We start from the raw sequence: 20051 nt of genomic DNA on the forward strand, positions 1-20051 counted from the left end.
TTTACAAAATTTGTGAAAACAACCAGGAAAGCACTGGAAAGTGGATAAATCTGTCCCATTAAATTAATTTCAGCAGGAAACTCCAATCTTATTAATCAAATCATAAAGCGCACACTTCACCTGAAAAATATGAGAATAAACAAGGAGCACCAGAAATGAAATAAATGTGGAAGCAGCTTTCAGTTAAAGTTTATTATTCTCCTGCATTCCAAATATCTTCTGCATTACAACTTGGGATCAATAGCTAGACAAGAAAATCTTATTAATAACTTTCTTCCTTAACCTCCACTTTGCAAGAAAAGGGACAGGATTGGGTGACGTGCAGAGGATCACTATCAAACAGTGAAACTGCAGAAATTATTTATATGGACAAATTTATTACAGTGGACTATGATTTTTCTTCCATGTAGTAATTAGTCTCCAATTTCCTGTCACCGAACGTGCAGTTCCTATCGAAGTTGATAATAACTGCAGATGTTCAGGCTCCTTAAAACTCAGGTTGTCTTATCTTAGATGTTTCTGTTTACCTCCACTATAGTAATTAAGGGCTAGATCCTCAAAGATATTCAGGCACCAACATGAAACTGATGGAACATCAGTGGCTAAATATTTTTGCAGATTTTATTCTAAAGGTAAGCCCACATGTTTCCAGAACATCTGTGCTCCCAGCAGTCATTTGATTCCCCACTTTCAGCCTACCAGCACTAATAGGCCATTCAAACATTCCTGGGAGGGAAAAAGAACATCAAAGAATTCATTTTTTGGAGGCCAGTACAACCCAATGTTTTAATAATGCATTATTAGTAAGAGAATAGATTTCAGAACTTTGAAATTCCCTCGGGAAATTCTGACACATTTACCTTCGCTTTTGGATTGAAATGCCATTCATTAATACTTGCTGTCATATTTGATTTGAACACATTTGAAAGAGCTTACCCCACCAACACCACTTACTGGCTTTGAAATGAGCAGATGTGAGTACACCTAATTTATGATGGTAAATGAGTTTCACCTAACTGATTGCTGCTCCTACGTAAGAGCCTCAGAATTGCATTTAGCTTATGGTTTTTTTTTGAGACAAGTACTTTTGGAAAAGCTGAGAAGACTTAACTGAATATAGCTTTCTTAAAGATCTCTCACACTCCATCTGCATACTTTCTCATCTCTTGAACCAGGATAGCAAACACTACAGAAGAAATTCTTTGTTGATGACAAAGGTGCAGTAGCTTTCCCACTCCCTGCACCTCCCCCATCATCTCTTATAGGCTGAACTTTACATCAGGTCTAATATATTAATTTAGTCTCCCTTTAGCTGTGCTAACCTCACTGTCTCATTTTTTGGGAAACACTTCAGCAGCTACAGCTGCCACATTTTTGTATGTTTGGTTTTAAACATCCAACTAGATTAATATTTCCTGGAACCTCTCTTAAGTGTCAGAACTTCTTAAATATTTGCGTAGTAAAAAGTGCTATTGCTCATTACTACAAAAGGTTTTGTTATCTGCCAAAGAATTCAGAACTTTGTGCAAGCTGGGAAAACTTTATGTGAAGTCAGGAAATGATTAATAAAGTATCATTGAGGATAATTAAGATATATGTCCAATATTCATCAAAAAATGTTTGATCATTCTTATATTTTGGGGAGTTTTTGAGTCATAACCTTCCCTATCCAGAAGATGACCTCTAAGTAGTCTTTTCTTGGATGGGTACAATCATAGAAAAGAATTTCATAACAGATAAGTCTATTATACTGAGTTTCCACTGATCATTGTTCTAAGTCAATGAGATAAATAGGATGATGTAACATGATTTTCCTTAATTGAGTAACCACTAAGTTGTGTATTAGTTTTATGATATGAAGGTATTTAGTCAAGAGTTAGATCCTATTAGATACAATTGTTATCACAAGAAATCTTATCTCAATACTTGGTGTCATAACATGCAATGTCAGAAAGTATCAGCCGCAGAAAATATAGAAGTAGTATATATTATTGCTAACTCCAACTGCATGGCTATCAGACTAAAATTTTGGGGAAAAAATTATTAATTTGATAGCTTTTGTTCACCCTTTAGTATTTTTGCCCTCTCGTAAGTCCACCAGGACTAGAATATCACTGAATGAAAGCTGAGATTCTCCCATATGCAGCACATATTGATACGGCACTGCATCTAACATCTGTTAAAAGGATCAGAAATTAGGCAGAGTACATTCTAGGACAAAATATTTAATTTAAACTGAAAGAAAATCTCCAGATCAGAACCGCATTCCTAGTTGCTAGGTCATATCCTTATAAAGACAGAAAGGTCATTGGTTTTCAGGTGGCAATTTCTTATGAAAACCAGAACCAGCTCCAAGCTTGGAATTCACTAAACAAATGCAGTAACGACAATGAAAAGAATTAAAACTTAGTCCAGTTTCTTTCATAACTATCAGTAGAAAATAAAAACCTTGAAACCCTGAGGGAAGCCTTCAAAGTCATTGGTCTGAGCTTAGCAGAGAGGAGACAAGGTCCTGTACTTTGAGAGGAAGCCTCCAGAGCTCCTTTCAACAGAAGAAGCACCAGGAAATGAAGATCCCCTCAGGTCTGCTGGTGTTATCAGGCCACTCAATGGTGCACATTCCATCTTGTCCACTTTTACTGTCCACCTGTTGAATAGTATCCGTAGAAAAGAGACAATCACACAGTCCACCGCTCCTTACCTCACTATCCCACTCCCACTGCTCAGCATGCTCACCTTTCCTTTTTCCTACAGAATCCCATCTGCCCTTTTCTTCTCTGCTTCCACTTCACTCCTGTTCACCTTTCCCCTTAAAGCACTCCATTCCCAAGTTTACTTTTGCCCACAGAAGATTCACGAAAAATCCACACCACAATTTGAGACCCAGTTCCTTCCAGATCCTTGGAATACTGTTCTCTCATTATGCAGACCAGGGATCTGCTCAAATATGGCCCCAGTTCCCTTCCAGCAATGTGCAGGATTTCATTCCACAGGAATCAAGTGTAGGCACAGGGGAAAGGACTGGTGGACACATGGATCTGGCCTTGACATAAGGCTAGAAAATGGAATAGGTCCTGCACCACAGAACTAAAAAGTATTCTCATAACTATACATTTAGACATTATTTAGAAAAAATTTATGAGGATGAACATCCATAATGCAAACCCAATCTGCATACTGCCCATCAAGCCTACTACATGCTGCCTTCTACATATTTCTACCTGGAGAAAAACACTACTGGTGAAGGGACAAACAAAGTTGTGATGTTACTCAGTTGTTCTATCTTCAACTGAGAACACTTTTTGGTTTTGATGATTCAAAAAAGGTCCACTAAAAATAAGACTGCAATCAAAGTGATCCACAGTGTTCAACAACCTGTCACCATCCTGCCTTTGGTCTTGCATTCAAAAATCAAGAGTAGAAAAGACTCCATCTCATCACATTTTTCATCTATTTCATTTGCACCTAGAAATGGGAAGAAAAAAAATGATACAAGATAAGTAAGTCCATGCTAAGAGAAAAGTTCACTGTTTGAGATCACAGGTAAGTTCTGCTGTGTTCTTATTTTCTCTTTAGGTTTGTCATCACTAAATGAGAGAGATGAAAATGAGCAAGCATGAATTATAAGTTTCTGGAATATGGAAAGTACAAAAAAGAGCAATTTTTAGTGACGCACACTTTGCAAATAATCTTGCTTTACCTCAATTGCCACATTATTTACAGAATTTATGATAGAAAGAACTCAAAATAACACATTACACATTATTTTATGCCTATTTCCAGTAATACTAAGAGATAATCATAACATTACCATGTGTGTCTCAGGATAATGAATTTTGGCTTGAACTAGGACATAACTTCAGTTAGACAGAGACGTACAAAATGTTGAAAATAAATCACGGGAGCAGCTGACAGAAACTGTTGCCAACCTACCTCACGTGTACTCTGAAACAGATCTGTGATAACATAACAGCTACTACAGTAAACAAAAGGAGATAGATCTACTACCTGCTATAAAAGGAGGCATTCAAGTCTAAAAGTGTAAAGCAACAATGTACTTCTTAGAACTTCCCTCCCGAGGAAAATTTGGCATGAGGAATAAAAAGGCATTCCTATATAGGGCTGGGTTTTAACAAGAGACCTTGAAACACATACGACACCATTTATGCAAACTTAATGTTATCACATCAGTAAAACCTGGGCTCAAAGGATGACACACATGACAGGAGAATGTTCATAACTGAGGGAGGTAGTCAGCTCTATACTGACTTCCTAATGCTTAAAAAGTTGTTTCTTTTTTACCTTCTGTCTTGTAGGGCAAACTCTGATTTATATTGGCCTTCTGGAAACAAGTGCAGGGAATAAACTCTGGGCCATATACCAAAATTTCTTTGCATCTGGATGTCCTGAAAATTGGTCTAAGAACCTATGCCAAAACTCTTAATTGAAATGAAGCATTTTCAGTTAATTCTGTTTCGTGGCTAAATAAAAACACTGACAACCGAGGATAAACACAAGCAGTCTCCAACAGAGACACTACCGACTTCTCACTGTGAAAAATCTAGACTCTGTAGGTTTATTAATTCTCGCAAGCATATGTACGTGTAAACACACACACAGACAGAACTCTGTGAAAAAGCTGGAGGACAACAACATATTAAATCTGTCATCGCAAACCATACTAGTTCACTCCTAACTCATTCATGACTAACAGAAGAAAAACAAACAAACCAAATCCTAGCTTGATTACACAACCAGTGTTTCAGCCAGAGCTCTATAATAAGGTGGCTTCAAAGGTCAGGCACATAAACTACGTTTTCAGAGGAGAATCCTACATAAGGATATTAGTTCTGAAGAGATTAATTCACCTTACAGATTGCTAGTTTGCCATGAAATACATAACTAGTATCTTAGAAATAAACATGTGAGTTCAGCTCCTTTTACATGACTACATTTGAATCTTTCTCAGGAAGAAAAGCTCAATTTTAGAAACATTTGTTAGCTTTGTTTAACTCAGTAGTGACAGAATAAGAATGTGTTCATGTTAAAGCAGCTAAATTTTTCGGCTTCCCTAGGTCACAGACTGGAACATCTAAGTTGGAAGTCCAGTTTGAGAATCACAAGTCTATGACATGAGGAAAAGTAAGGACATGAGAAGCGGTCCTAACGCTAGTATCTGTTGCTCAAATGTGAACCACAGCTGAGGAATCTTCACTGGAAAATCATAAAAATGAATGAACAATCCCACCCACAACTTCTCCCACTCTTCTGCTTTGTGGATGTGCTGATGAAGAATAGCTGCATCAGCGCACAGAACTAAAAGTCAAGGTATCAAATTCTGCACATGATTTTATCACATACAGCCATGTAACACCTGCTACAAATCACAAAATCTTCTCGGTTATCTGGCCTGTAAAGAGGGGACTATAATATTCTACTTGCAAAGAGTGATATGATTCACCACAATTAGATTAAAATTAGAGTCAATGGTGGGATAAAGGAATAATGCCCTACTATTCCTTTTACTGAGTAGAAAAAATTACATTGGGATAACATCACTAAAGGACAATCTGGTGTTTATTACATGTAACTGCTAGCCTTGCAATGTGTGCATGTGAATATCAACACATCTGTAAAAGTTCAGCAGGTTGGATCCTTCTTCCTTGTCAACATTTTTGAACATGATTTTTATTGAATGCAATCTGCTCTGTTTGGAAGGTAATAGCTAACTGCTGCTGGGAAATAAATTCAAGATGAAAATGTTTCTTGTCACCACTGCCAGGAAGAGATGGAGCTTCTTCTGGGCAGAACTTCCTGAAGAGCACTGTAGGTATTATTCAGTGGTGCTCTGCCTCTGTCCACTTCAGGAAGTGCCTGAAGGAACTATTCCACCAACATGAGAGACTCCAAACATTAAAATTCTGACTCCTTCACCAAAGCACTGTTTCAGTCTGAACAACAGCTATCTGTATCCTTGTTAAGGTGAAAGGAATTTATTTTACCTGAAGGTGTACAAAGTAAAAGGGAGGAAGTGTTGATTTAACACATTTTCTCCCACATCATCTTTGACAAAAATTCTGCATATTTAGAGGGTACCAGGACATACGACACTTTCCAGTTTTGTATTCTGAAGTAGAAAAATACTATTATTAGAATGCTATAATTAGACTATAATTAGAATTATCACAGCTGTAACCCTTTATCATTAACCAGGACACCACTTCTCTTGTGATTTCTTTAAAGGACATTGTAGACCTTTTCCCGCAGGTTCTTCACCCAGGGCAGGGCTTCTCTATAGTCAGATCCATCTTGGCTCTTTGTCTCTTAAATCCAGCCTCTTCTTACTGTTAAAGTGTTGGATGTAACTAGGGAAAGGGAAGATCTTTGTCCACTGACCCTGTTTATTGATTTTTTTCCTCACAGTTTCTCAATGAATTGTTCAGGAAAAAATAGAACTTTCTTAGAAATGCCAAAGAGAATTGTAGAAATAAATTTTTACCAGTACTTTTATGCTGTAACATAAAATTGATAACTTGGTACATTGCAACATCAGTAGTTATTCAAAACTATGTTTATCAGAATTCTTTTCCTTCATAAAAACTCTGCAATCAGAAAGCATTTTCAGCACTTCTCTACCTCTCAAGCATCGTCCTTCCTTAGCTTAAAATGTTATTGTTGCCTTTGAGCACAGCTCCTAACTTCTTCATTTTCAGGTCTGTAAAAGGCATATAAAACCAGTTGCTTACATGGTAAAATGTCCTGAGAACAGTGGATAAAAGACTAATGTGGACCCACTATTACTATGACTCATTGCATCCTCCTTTGTTCATCCCATGAACATTCCTTGCAAAAGTTTTAACTAGCATTTAAAATACACTTAATGGCTTTGTTAACAGATGTATTCCATCTGACGGGATTTGGCCTGATTGAGTCTACCTACTGGCTGATGCACTTAAACCTCCTGTTCTGAGCACAGTCTGTAAGCCCACAATGCCTCATTGTTTGGCTCCTTATAGGTGATAATGAAATTGGCATTCAGTTCCCACTCTTGAATGGTTTCCATGACTCTGAAAAAGTTGTTTGCTACTCCTGGTATTATATAACCGTCTTAGTTTCAGCATGCATAAAAGCATGTTCTTGTCAAATACCTTATCTCCAGGGCTGTATTAGTAACTATACATGAGTCATGCTGGGCATCAGACATGTTTGTGTTTATACATGAGATACAGTTAGGACTTCTTATTCTAAAAACCAAAGTTAAACCTGTTAGCTAAATGCATTGTCAATGCATTACCCTATGACTTGGGCAGCCCTTCATTTACTATGCAGGCGGCCCTGATGCACTTCTGTCACACCCAAGCTAACATTACACTGGAAACCGAAGAGAGGATCACAAGCGGATTGCATTACCTGACAGAAACCTTGCCTTGTCCAGCTAAGCTTTAAATTCAGATTTTAAAACTGCATTATCAATGCCTAATAAGCCAGGCGGCAAAGCACTGAGCTTTCTGACCCCAGTCCAGCAAAATACTGAATCAAATGCTTAACCTTAAGGACACAAGTAGTCCCATAAATTTCAGTGGAATTAAGTGGTTTAATGCCTACCTCTATCAGTAGCAGTGGTCAGCACTGCAAATTCAGTCACCAAAGAAAGCTCACACAACTAAGCAAGGGATACAGTGACCCTGCGTGTATATCTACTGTAAGAATAACAGCAAGTAACTACAGCATAGTACTCTTTATGTGAGATATGAGTGATTTGAAAATAACAGATAATTTGTTTTTAAATGCAGCTTAGTCAGAACTGGAATAGTCTATTAGGGGGAAAAAAAAAAAAAAAGGAGTCTTGTATTAGTAAGCCAAAATCAGACAAACAAATGTTCTGACAAACCACTTAAAATATTGATGCACACTTCACTGCAAAATAATCACAAATTTACACTGTCCCTGTCAACTTAACAGATAGAAGCTGTGTGTGTGTGGTCCCAGTGCACTGAACTGCAACTGTTGCAATGTTCTGGGCAATCATAGTGATATTTTATTGTTCTTTTTAGTTGCGTTCATAAGCTAGACCCAAAAATCTTTGCCAGATATTTCTACAGGTGATGAAATAAATTAAACCTTCACCAACTTATTTTAATCTATTATGTTTGGTATAGTATCTTACCAGGAAAAAGGAGTATAATGAGGGTCTTCTAATCAAGGAATATCTGGAACCATGAAAAGTTTGTCTATCATCAGGCCTTCTCAAAAGGACCCTGGCATTCCATAGTCTTTTGTAGGTTCTTCTTTTATTTTAATATGAAATTATTAAGTGAATCCCATGTATAAACTCACGCCCTTTGGTGCTTAAAACAGGATTTTAAGCTTTTAGGATCAACAGTGCATCTCAGAACATCCCAGACAGACATCTACCTCATGTTCAATATGCCTGAAAACACTAGCCACCCTTCTTGGCTCAAAATGCACCTACATGACTGTAGTCTTGAGTCATTGGCATTCCTGAAATATTCTGGCCTGGGCAAGGGACGTTACTCCCACCTGAGATCTCCTGAAAACCAGTGATTAGACCATCTGGCACCTAAATCCAACAGTGGAACTAAAGGCACGTTGAATGACAGGATTAGGCTCCTTGCAGATACACAGTCATGGTGGTGACTGACAGCACTTTGTTAACTAGCTGGATGAGAAAGCACTCACATGGGATGTGGAAGACTTGGGATCAAATCAGCCATGTCTGAATTCAGTGTCTCGACTCTGAATTCATGTCTGAATTGAGTCTCAGACTCATGTCTGGATCAAGGACAGAAAGATACCTTTCAGATATCCTTTCGGGAATCACTGAGACCAAGTTGCAGCCTCCTCTGCTAAAGCTCTTCTAATCTGTAAAGTAAAACTAAAATTAAAAAAAATTTAGCCAGGATGGGGAGCAGAACTTGGGTCACTTCTCTTGTAGACATTCCCTACCTACACTCAATGAACATTTTAAGTATCAAAATAAAATTTACACCTTCAACAGCACACACCAGTGTGTGTGTGTGCTGTGTGTTGGGTGGCAGGTCCCCATCTGCTGCATGCTGTGCCAAGACAAGGGATGCTCCTGATGGGCTGCAGCACATGGGCAACCCACCGCTGGCCATAGACACCCCTGAGGGGCTGCAGTGCACAGGCAACCTACACAAGGGCAGGGGTACTAATTAAAAGAGCAGCAGCAGAAAACCAGTAAGAAGCTCAGAGCTGCAGACCAAAATCTGCACACGCAAATCCAGCCTCCTGCACCACTCCTCATCTCGCTGGAGGAATTTGTAGGGACCAAGTGTAACCTTCAATGAAAATGAGAGAAGTTGAGACTAGGAAATGGGGATGATAGGTGTTTGGCTGAAGTTGAGCCTGGGGAAGGGGGAGGAAAGGTGTTTGCTTAACTGTATATTCTTTTCTTAATACACAAAACGTTGATCAGAAGTTTCTGTTAATGGGCAACAAATTAAGTACAAATTCCCCAACTCTGTTTTGCCCATGGTGCCCACCTGAGCAAAAAACCCCAATTCCTCCACAATTGTAGGTCCAGTCCCAACCTATGTCCATGAAGCACCATCTCACAAAAGGTGACCACCAAATTAACCATCATTAACACAGAAGCACTGATGCACTCATTCCTGTCCATATTTGTGAGTTGAGAAATATTAGACTCAACATACCCCCCGTAACAGAGATGTATATGACATATAAGACATGTTCCACTCAGGTTTTCCACACCATTAGCAACAGGAGGATACAGGTGGTGTGCTGCCAGAAACATCTGTAAAGCAGGCAGGGCCATAGTATCTGAACTTGTCTATTGCATGGATCCATGCATCTATACCCCACTTTCTCTTCAGAAAAGACCCTAATATTGAGTGACTTTAGCTTTTCTTGGCCTATAAAACTAACTGGGCTTCCTGGTGAGATTCCCTCATTATGACTTTCTCAGCCAATTTTAACCTTTATTGGGCCCTTTAGTTTTTCTATAAAACAGGAGTTGGTTATGTTTACTAGTTCAGTGCTGACAATCATGGCCTGCTTTGTTTTATACTTCAGTCAGTATCTTTTTAAAAAAACCCAAAACTTCAGCATATCAAAATAAAAAAATGAATTCAGACAAATAGCTTTTTTACATTGATAGGAAAGTTTAAAGTCATTGAGGCCAAACAGCACCGACCCCTGAGGTTTTGGCTGCGGAAAGTGACTAACTCCTTTTATGCAAATAAACAGACATCTAACTGTTCTTGCATCTATACCTCAATAAAATCCGTGAGCAGTACAGCTTAAAAGCTCCTGTGAAATACCGCATGAAGTTGTGAAAACCGACACACTATTCCACTTCTTTCAGTAACTTCAACTGCAGACTTTAGAAGCCCAGTTGTATTATAATAAACAAACCAGCTGAAATCTGTAATACCAAAACCATGCAAGTCTGATCTGACCGCGCAGACAGTAAGCAGGCACACAGCTTGTCTTAATGCATATTAAAAATTCTTGGCACTCTAATGCAAACAATCTGCAATGAAAAAATATCACTATGAACAATCCTCTAAGTCTTGCTTGAGATTCTCTCCTTTGCCCCTGCTTCTTGTGCTGAAATGCATACAGTTATTTATGTAGGTCTGAGACAAGGAAGAAAACAAAACACTCTCTCTCACTGAGAATATTTTCAAGCAGTCTTTCAGAAGTTTAATGCAAACACTGTGCCAGCTCCCTTTCAACAACAAAACTCATTATGTGCATCTGCAGTTATACACATGCTTTTGTATATCTTTGAAGACTTCTAAGGAACAATCCCATCAAACTTTGTGGGTGACTACATGTTCAGTATTAGATTTTGAGTTGTCATTTTAATGAATGAAATGGCCAGGCAGTCAAAATTGCCCTAGCTTTAATTTGCTAAGAGAAAGCAGAGAGAATAACAGTGCTCCAAAGAAATTTTTCTTTTATATAGAAATTCTGTTTCATCTAGGGGGTGATTTTAGAAATATATCTTCTCCTTAAAAATCCATAGCTCTGTATGTCTCTGAGAACCGTAATAATGCCAGAAATGCATGACCAATCTGATCACAGAATCATAGAATCATTAAGGTTGGAAAAGACCTCTAAGATCACCAAGTCCAATCATCAACCCAACACCACCATGTCTACTAAACCAACTCGTGGAGTGCCACATCTACACTTTTTTTGAACACCTCCAGGGATGGTGACTCTACCACCTCTCTGGGCAGCCTGTTCCAATGCATGACCACTCTTTTGGTGAAGAAATTTCTCCTAATATCCAATCTAAACCTCCCCTGGCACAACTTGAGGCCATTTCCTATTGGTAGTTACTTGGGAGAAGAGACCAACACCCACCTGGCTACAACCTCCTTTCAGGGAATTATAGAGAGCGATAAGGTCTCCTCTCAGCCTCCTTTTCTCCAGGCTAAACAAACCCAGTTCCCTCAGCCGCTCATGAGACTTGTTCTCCAGACCCTTCACCAGCTTTGTTGCCCTTCTTTGGACACGCTGCAGCACCTCAATGTCTTTCTTGTAGTGAGGGGTCCAAAACTGAACACAGTATTTGAGGTGCAACACCACCAGTGCCAAGTACAGGGGCATGATCACATCCCTACTCCTGCTGGCCACAGTATTCCTGATACAAGCCAGGATGCTGTTGGCCCTCTTGGCCACCTGGGCACACTGCTGGCTCATGTTCAGCTGGCTGTCGACCAGCACCCCCAGGTCCTTCTCTGCTGGGCAGCTTTCCAGCCACTCTTCCCCAAACCTGTAGTTCCCCGGATCCTCCTTCCAGCCTTTCTCGTAGATGGGCATCACATTGGCAAGCCTCCAGTCATCTGGGACCTCCCCTGTTAACCAGGACTGCTGATAAATGGAGAGTGGCTTGGCAAGCTCCTGTGCCAGCTCCCTCAGAACTCTTGGGTGGATCCCATCTGGCCTCATACACTTGTGAGTGTCCAGGTGATACAGTAGGTTGTTAACTGCTTCCTCCTGGATTATGGTGGGTTTATTCTGCTCACCATCCCTGTCTTTCAGCTCAGGGGGCTGAATGCCTGGGGACAACTGGTCTGACTATTAAAGACTGATAGCCTTCTATGATGGCATTACTGGCTGGGTGGATGAAGGGAGAGCAGTGGATGTAGTCTGCCTCAACTTCAGCAATGCTTCTGAGACCATATCTCATAGCATCCTCATAAGCATCTCTCATAGGCTGGAGAGTTGGGCATAGAGGAACCATATGAAGTTCAACAAAGACAAGCATAGAGTCCTGCACTTGGGGAGGAATAACCCCAGGCACCAGTACAGGTTAGGAGTTGACCTGCTGGGAAGCAGTGCCGCGGAGAAGGACCTGGGAGTCCTGGTGGACAACAAGCTCTCCATGAGCCAGCAGTGTGCCCTCATGGCCAAGAAGGCTAATGGTATCCTGGGGTGTATTAAGAAGAGCATGGCCAGCAGGTCGAGGGAGGCTATCCTCCCCCTCTACTCTGCCCTGGTGAGGCCACATCTGGAGTATTGTTTCCAGTTCTGGGCTCCCCAATTCAAGAAAGACAGGGAACTACTGGAGAGAGTCCAGCGGAGTGCTACAAAGATGATTAAGGGACTTCAGCATCTCTCATGTGAGGAAAGCTGAGAGAGATGGGGCTGTTTAGTCTGGAGAAGAAAAGACGGAGAGGGGATCTTATCAACACTTACAAATATCTAAAGGGTGGATGTCTAAAGGAAGGGGCCAGACTCTTCTCAGTGCCCCAGGGACAAGGGGCAACGGGCACAAACTGGAACACAGGAAGTTCTGTCTCAATATATGGAAAATCTTCTTTATTTGGAGGGTGACCGAGCACTGGAACAGGCTGCCCAGAGAGGTTGTGGAGTCTCCTTCTCTGGAGATATTCAAAACCCGCCTGGATGTGATCCTGTGCAACATGCTCTAGGTGATCCTGCTCTAGCAAGGAGGTTGGACTAGATGATCTCCAGAAGTCCCTTCCAACCCCTACCATTCTGTGATTGAACAATAGGCAAGTTACTATCATCATTAAGAGTATTTAAAGCAAAGAAGAGAAAATTACATAATATTGCAAAAATAGTTTCATGTTGACAAGAGAGTAGATTTGGCTCAAAAAGAGAACACTGATTTGACTATTTAAAGAAGCTTCATAAATAAAACACTTCCCTAAGAAACATTTAAGGTTGCAACACCCAGAAAGTCCCAGAACTCCCAGGAAATGTATTGCTAATGCCACACAATAACTAAGCTTTCCAAAAATGGGCCCAAAAGAATGAAGGTCAAAAGTAAAAGAAAGATGATGCTATGTGGTTTGCCTTTCCCCATCAATTAGTGTAGCTATACAGGTCCGTGGCAGATACATACCTTGTCCCTTATATCTCACCGTATCAGGACAAGTTACAGCTACATCACTTTCTCATGGCCTTCCAATATCCTGTCTGACTTGTACTCCTTGCACTGTGTGACCTCTCAGGGAAATCTCTGGTCTAATCACCAAACACACTCACTCTCGCCCCCTTTTCTGCATTTTTCCCGGTTCTTCTGCCAGGAAGCCAATGCTTTTCCATGACCCAGCAGCTGGATTTAGAGGGAGATTAGTTCAAATCTAGCACTGTTTATAAGGAAAAATAATGATCTTTATACATTCAAAAACAACCTCTTGTAGCCTCTTAATCTTCTCCAAAAATTCTAAATTGCATTTCTGCTCAGCAAGGCCAACTTAACAAAACATAACCAAGTCATGTCAATGATATTATAAGCCAAGAACACGGCAAGAATTTTGAAAAAAAAATAGAACTGCAATGACATTTTTAAACGCTTAAATGTTTATTTTAATCTGGTTACTGCCCAAATTTCCCAGGGAAGTCTAAGATAAGGATGTCATTTTTATGGATCATCCATCTTTCCAATCTGTAGACTGAAGAAAACAATAGATCACCCACATCACCTCAGGTTTTGGCCCCCGTGATTATTTTGTATCACAGTTATGTCAAGTACAAAGAGTTTACAATCTCAGTTGAGAATCTCCAGGACCTAGTGAAATACACACACACACACACACACACACACACACGCAACACACACAAAAGATAAGAAAAAGGTACTATTAACTGCCCACATAAAAATTAAATTATATTGTGGTGATCATTTAAGGAATTAAATTACTAAGACAAACTCCTTTATGACCTTTTTGTATTGTCAAAGTTTTAATTACTTCCTGAAATTAACATTCCCCAGCATTTCACACTTCTTTAATTCTTAAAGAATTAGACACATACTAACTACTTTGGCTGAAAGTTTGGATGCTTGCTTCAGGATGATTAAATTATTACCTTCAGAGAGATTCTGATGTCTGCAAAACTTCATTCAAATAAGGGCAGACTAACCTCTGAAAAATAATAATTTTCTGATGCTGAAGAGAGGATTGTTATAAAATACAACAGATCCTCTGCTGAGGATTCAGTAGGCATGCTCAATCCCCACAGAGCATTCACCTTTTAGCTGAATTACTGCACAGGACAGTATACTCTACCTCAAGTTTGAATTAATTTGCTATATTTCCCACACTTGCAGTCAGCTGCCACTGGGGGGTGAGGACAAGCAAACCAAAGGCAAGTAAATTTTCATAATACACTACTCAAATCCTGCCAATCCTGAAGCCAATGAGACTTCATATCCCTTCTTCCTCCTAGGTTTAAACCTATTTTCCTGTTTTTTAACAATCTTCTCTAGGATGAGATGGAGCGTGCCAAATTTCAGGAATGCCAAGATTTCTCCTTCAGCAGGATATCCTGGGTGCAGGGGCGGAGATGGTGATATAGTGTCAAAATTCAAATTTCTAACAGAGTTGTGGTACAACTTCAGTTACTGAACGATTACTGCCATTCCTCAGTAACCCACTTTCCTCCTCATGCTATGCCATTAACATTCTGGAATATTAATTAGTGGCTTTGAGGTCATCTCCAGTACCTCAACTATGTAAGGATTCCTCAAAATTTGGAAAGAAGAAACATGAACCTTGTAAGATCCTAGGACCAGCTGCAGAAATAGATCTGTTTTGATGCAACCACATCTGCAAAAAAAATGTATTATATTATTTGCACTCAAAATGTCTAAATTGTTACCAAAAACTTCAGCAAAATGTATATTTATCCCTTGGGGGAAAGGAGTTAGAGAGGTGTCCTCTCTTGTAAAGAGACCATAACGTTCTCCTCTTCACTGTGTGATCTTCAGGACAAGTCTCAGATGAAGTAAGCATAGAAAAGCACGAACTCAAATACTCCACTCTAAGGATATGCTCCTAAGAATATCCCTCATCAGATAAAGAGCTGCAGCATGGAAAGGGAGGGATGGGAGGTCTCTATAAATAATCCTTTGTGCCAACACTGGAAGAGCAACCCCTACGGCTGCTTCAACCTTCTAGGCCTTAGAGGGCTCATGTCCTTTCAAGGGTAGTGTATTGGACGTGCATTTTTCTTCCTAAAGGAAGGCTTGGTATGCTCCTGAGAACTTCACAAAGACGCCTCTCCAAGCAGTTATTGATGGTGTGTTGTCATACTGTGAGTTTGTGACATCTTCAAAGAACAGGAGTACTCTAAGCCAGTTTCCTAGTAGCACTGCCTCCCACAAGTTGATGAGCTCCAGATACTATTGTCAAAACTAGTTCTGCTATCTATCCAAAAATCTGAGTTCTGCCCTTCATACCCCTGCCAAAGGTTGCTTACCATTCAGTCCTTAGACTAGGATCAGGCATTTGAATTCCTCCCCTTATTTTTGATGCATGTGAAAAACTAATGTCTGATTTTTTAAAGTTTTAGGGTTAATTTTTTTTTTTAATGTGACAGAAAGATTACCCGCTAAATGAACCAAAACAATGGAAATGTGGAAGAAAGGTCTTACCTGCTTTTGTGTGGAAATACTACTTGCCACCACAGTAACGTGAGTTTAGGGTAACTAATGAATGAGCTGTGATGTGAGGGGGAAAAAAAAGGAAAAAAAAATTAAAAACATTAGGATAAAAAGATTAAGGATAAATTCTGCCTTTGGCCTCTCTGACTATGATTTTGAAACAATTCTGTTTTGTAAATATTGTATAAACACTGTAAATATTATTATTCTTTTTTTACCCTGAGAAGTACTGTAAGAAACAAGGGACAAATACCTAACTATTGCCGGTTACTTCATTAAGAGAAACTACTGTTTTGAAAAGATAGCTCATCTGTAATTTTCTGAATTACAGAAATGGCCTTTCACCACCTCCCAGTTTTTTCTATCCCAGTTTTTTCTAGTTGTATGCACAATGATATACATGGATTCAAGAGCAGTAAGAGCGGCTTACACTACACCATAGTGAGTTGGAGCCAACTCCATCTAGATTTGAAGGGGGGGGTTATCCTTTTGGCATCTTATCTACCACACCTACATCTATGCTCTATGATAAATTCTATGTTGCTAATGTTACTTTTGATCTTCCATTCAGCCCAGGGGGCTTAAGATGAAATCAAAGTTGAGATATGTAACATGGGCTTACAGGAAAAGCATGTGTAAAGGCATTATATAGATACTATTTACTCATTTTTTAATCATTTAACTAACAAAAATAAGACTGTTTTTTTCTTCCCAATCTTAAATTAAAAATAATTTAACAACCGTTCTCTATAATCTGGAAGAATAAATTCAACAAGGACACTAAATCTCTATGCTCACTTTAAGTCTGAAGTAACCTTTTCAGATGAATAATAAACTGAATTTATGATTTTTTTATAAATATATATATATATATGCATGAAGAAGATGACTTCAGGACTTTCTGGAAATTAACATTATTCTACCTGCAATTATTTGAGCAATTTCCCAGGAGACAACCAAAGTATACATGGATATTTAAAAAATTAATAAATAAATAGATAGATAGATAAATTACTTATCAAAGGAAATTTTACTTGTAACCATTCTATTTACTCAGCCACAGCTTATCTGATTGAATTTGATGAGACCTGAAAATTTTTTCTCTCTAGCATAATCTCAGCTGCTGAGTTACATATTAGATATTCTTCTGACAGGCTTAACCACTTCAATTTCATGACAATTATACAAAGCAATCTGTTTTGCTATACCATTGTAAAGCTAAGTTCTTTTTTCACAGAAATTCATAGGAACACAGCACGCATGTTAGAAGAGTATAGTAGACAATTAACATTCTGCAGAATTAAAAATATTAACTTGGTTTGAAAAACAATGACAATCTGGGACAAATTATTTTGTAGTAACCTCTGGCACCTGTATAACAAGAAGTGGCTGGAACCATTTACACTGATTTTAAGTATAAAAGGAAGAACCCTTTCTCAGCAGAAAGCTAGAGAGGAGGGATTTGTGACTAATTCAATCTATAAAAAAAGCACAGCCAAAATCATCTCTGGGTGAGAGGCTAAATTTGCATCTGGCTGGGAATGAAAGGAATAACAGTTTTGAGCTCTTCTACCTACTACTGAACACTTGCATAGCAGTGATAAAACTGTACTGGGGTTATCTCACAGCACACCACTCTTGATTCAGTAAAATGTGTACAGGCATGCTTTATTTTTAGTGTGGACTTAAACCACTCTGTTTCAATGAAAGCACTTGATGTATCCTTATCAGACTGAAAAACAGCGCTCTGCTGAATAAAGACTCTGGTCTCTGTTAAGACTGAATTTTAAATTACATGAAGGACATATACTGCTGCTACAAAGTTTACAACCCCCCGTCGCCCTTTATATCTTACATTTTAAAAATTTGTGAAAAATGAAAGGTTTCATTGATGAGCTACCAGCCTGCACGAAGAGCTTGGAAGGAATTGCTTTCTTAACCACTGATTTGACTCAAATTCTGGCAAGAGGATGCAGCATCATATTTTTCAACCACACTTTTTTTTTTCTCACTAAAGTATTTGAAATAAAAATTCTCCTGAGCTCAGAAAAAAAAGCTGAAACATGGGTTATAATGGAAAAGGATGACCCAGCTAAAGAATCTGTTGGGCATTTCAGATTACACCTAGGTGCTAAGCATAAAAGCAAGACATACAGCTTTCTAGAATGAAGAATTGCAGGGAAGCTGCCTCAAGAGGCAAGAATAAACATTTATCTACTTAGAGAATTAGAACATATGCCAGAAGGTTGAAAAGAGTTGGAGAAAGACTAAGATTCTCTGCACAATGTTCTGCATCATCAACAGAATTATTTACTATGGAACAGATCCACAAAGGGGGTTTAGCATCATCGTCACAACACTTACCTTTCCACCACCTCAGGGACTTGATAGCTTTGAAGAAGGTAATTCAGTTCCTGTTTCAAGGTGTTGCAAAGTTAAGCAACTAAAAAGAAGCTCCACAAAAGCAGCACACCATTTGGAACTAACCATTTAAACTAACAAGGAAATGCTTCCTTAAGCTACAACCCTTCTCCAGGACAGAGGCTTTTTTTTTTTTTTTTTTTTTAAAGCGGGGGGGAGAGTGCGATTCAGTTTTCTAAGTTTTTTCTTGGAATTCCAAGGGTTTTTTTTTCTTGGAATTAAAATGTACGTTAACGGTTTCTCACAAACCACAGCTAGAAGAGGCAGCAGAGTAGCATAGGAGATTTTTTTTAAATGTTTGCACTTTGGGTGTCAAAATTTGGCTTTCCTACAGAACACGATGCATAAATTGCAAAGTTACAGTGATTTTCACAGTCCTGAATGAATTGCCCTGTTTTTAGGGAGAAAGACTCTAAACTGGACACACTCAAAACAACAGGGCAGTGGAAAAAGATGGGTCGAATTATACCATTTTTACAGTCAGTTTTTAATGCAGAACCATACCATTTGAGAAAACTACTGTGGCAGGTAACTTGTCTGAATGTTTGGAAGGGAAAGTTAATGTAAATTAAATAGTCTTCAGTAAGTGCACATTTTAGAAAAGGTTCTTTTTTAACATTCTTCTAATCAATTAATTACTGTCAATTGCTTTTCACAGCAGGCTGATTCTGGATCAGGAACAAGAACGTAGCGCTCAGTTACATTCAGACAACCTCCATCAGTACATCATATATAATTTTTAAAATGTGGAATCTTCAGATACCTGATTAAAAGTCTCTTAGTAGCAACCCTCTCAAATTAAGACCTTAAGGATTATGGCTAGACTGGACATGGAATTAAAATGAGAAATAATCAAAAACTGTCGCTCCTCCTTCTGCGGAGTCTGTGCAACTTCTACTGCGTGTGATAAATCATCCCACTCGGAGTCTGGAAACTTGCAGGAAAAAAAATCACTAAACAAGCTAAAGGCTGCAACTGTGTTATCTTTAAAATGAGACATTGTGCATTACTGCCTTGAGTGGCTTTAGTAATTATGTCCCGCCACTCAACTACGCATTTCCTGCAGCACTTCCTTCTCTCACAGTTAATGGCACAGGCAGAGATCAAAATCAGGTCATCTTCAGCTATGCCAAGCCTGGCCAGCCTGAGCAAGGAGTGACAAATTAATGAACAAAAGTCAAAGAAATCACATATATTTCTCCTTAATCAGAAAAACAAACATCCTCTTTACTAGGTAACTTCTTCACAGACCAAGAGAGTACAATGATTCAGTAAATGACACAGCAGGTAGAATGAAACTTTGGAATATGTGTCAGCATGCCAGGGAGAATGGAGACTGTGGGGACATGGGCATATATGCTTTGACAGCACTTTCCCTTCAGTACTTATCTTTATTATCTTTGCTGATGTCAGCACGTACAAGCAGTACCTTTATGGGAAGCTGTATTTGGCCAGCAGTCTGTAATAGAGAGATGACTGGAAATATCCCTACTTCACACTACGGCAAAATACGATCTTGGAGAGAGAGAATGGACTTCATTCTCTGGGTTATTTAATCTTCGATACCTCCTCCCAAACTCACAACTGCATTTTGATTTAAGATAGTTCTGAGCTATGCCAAGTGTTACTGTGTCAGAGTTGGTGAGCTGGCAAGTGCATCCAGCTGTAATCCTACAAAACCACTCTGACTATATCT

At 39.1% G+C, this 20051-nt stretch overlaps 1 long non-coding RNA gene across 1 annotated transcript in view; it reads right to left on the minus strand.

Annotated features, from left to right (window-relative positions):
* Window positions 1–18465, minus strand: part of LOC142602043 (uncharacterized) — a 135821-nt gene extending 117356 nt beyond the window's left edge. Inside the window, exons 1-4 of the long non-coding RNA XR_012835677.1 lie at window positions 18299–18465; window positions 15926–15991; window positions 13410–13603; window positions 8817–8883 (exon numbers count right to left, since the gene is read on the minus strand). This is a non-coding gene — a long non-coding RNA (uncharacterized LOC142602043). The remainder of the gene's footprint in view (window positions 1–8816; window positions 8884–13409; window positions 13604–15925; window positions 15992–18298) is intronic.
* Between the last annotated feature and the right edge of the window lie 1586 nt (window positions 18466–20051).

Source organism: Balearica regulorum, chromosome 5, assembly GCF_011004875.1.
Source record: "Balearica regulorum gibbericeps isolate bBalReg1 chromosome 5, bBalReg1.pri, whole genome shotgun sequence".
NCBI lineage: Eukaryota > Metazoa > Chordata > Aves > Gruiformes > Gruidae > Balearica > Balearica regulorum.